This window comes from Gossypium arboreum, chromosome 11 (genome assembly GCF_025698485.1).
Source record: "Gossypium arboreum isolate Shixiya-1 chromosome 11, ASM2569848v2, whole genome shotgun sequence".
Lineage (NCBI taxonomy): Eukaryota > Viridiplantae > Streptophyta > Magnoliopsida > Malvales > Malvaceae > Gossypium > Gossypium arboreum.
Genome location: NC_069080.1, coordinates 14,317,125 through 14,318,652, shown reverse-complemented (window position 1 = coordinate 14,318,652; position 1,528 = coordinate 14,317,125). Strand labels below are relative to the sequence as shown.

At 38.5% G+C, this 1,528-nt stretch overlaps 1 non-coding gene across 1 annotated transcript; it reads right to left on the bottom strand.

The window, feature by feature from the left end:
• Positions 1 to 216: 216 nt before the first annotated feature.
• LOC128284765 (small nucleolar RNA R71) lies at positions 217 to 323 on the bottom strand. The gene has a single exon (XR_008275187.1). It is a non-coding gene; the product is annotated as a small nucleolar RNA R71 (small nucleolar RNA).
• Positions 324 to 1,528: the final 1,205 nt, after the last annotated feature.

Genomic DNA, 1,528 nt, shown 5'->3' with positions numbered 1-1,528 from the left:
GATCCAAACACTCATTTAGCAAATTTTTTGGAATTCTGCGACACATTTAAGATCAATGGCATTTCTGACGATGCCATTCGCCTTTGGTTATTTCCCTTTTCATTACGGAATAAGGCTAAACTGCGGTTGAACTCGTTACCACGAGGGTTAATCACTACTTGGGAACAAATGACAAAAAAATTTTTGCTTAAATATTTTCCGCCCGCTAAAATGGCTAAATTGAGGAATGATATCTCTTCTTTTGTGCAAATAGATTTAGAAACACTTTATGATGCATGGGAGAGATACAAGGATTTATTGAGAAGGTGCCCTCGCAATGGGTTACCCTTATGGTTACAGGTTCAAACCTTCTACAACGATGTGAACCCCTCAACAAGGCAACTGATTGATGTAGTTGCCGGTGGAACCTTGAACAACAAAACACATGAAGAGGCTTACAAATTTATTGACGAGATGTCACTAAACAACTATCAGTGGCAAGTCATGAGAACGAAGCCAAAAAAAGTAACTAGTGTTTTCAACCTCGACACGGTCACTACGCTATCTAACTAAGTGTAACTATTGAATAAAAAGATTGATGGTTTGTATGATTCTACTCAGGTACATCCAATGATGAGGTGTGATTCAAATGGAGGAGAGATGCACAACATAGATTATCCATCCTTCAACCCCAACACCAAGGGAGAACAAGTCCACTATATGGGTAACAATTCCAGACCTCAAAATAACCCTTATAGTAACACTTACAATGCAGGCTGGAGGAACCATCCCAATTTTTCGTGGGGTGGTCAAGAGAATTAAAGGCCATAACACCCTCCAGGTTTTCATCAACCACCTTACGAACAGGAGAAAAAGTTGAACCTTGAGAAGATGCTTACAAAATTTACCTCGGTGTCAGAAACTCGTTTTTAGAACACTGAGATAGCACTTAAAAATTAGCAAGCATCAATTCAAGGCTCGAAACTCAAATAGGTCAGCTTGCTGAGTTAATCTCTGAACGACCACAAGGTGGCTTGCCTAGTAATACAGAAACTAACCTAAGGGAGCAACTCCATGCCATCACTATACCCGACAAAAAAGGGTTAGCTGAAGATGAACCAAAACTGTGGCAGGACAATATGGTAGACAAAGGTAAGGTTGAGGTAAGCAATGATAAATAGAAACTGGTAAGCAAAGAGTATAAACCTCATGTGCCATACCCCATTGCGACAAGGAAAGACCATACGGACGAACAATTCGGTAACTTCCTTAAATTATTAAAAAAATGACATATTAACTTACCATTTATTGACGCTCTTTTACAGATGCCAAACACAGTTAAATTTTTAAAGGAGCTTTTATCAAACAAACGGAAGTTAGATGAGTCATCACATGTGGAATTAAATGCAGTCTGCTCAGCTATTTTACAAAACAAGCTACCCAACAAATTGAAAGATCCAGGGTGTTTTACGATTCCTTGTTTAATTGGTAGTTTGAATGTTAACAATGCTTTAGTTGATTTAGGGGCAAGTATTAATGTTATGCCTTA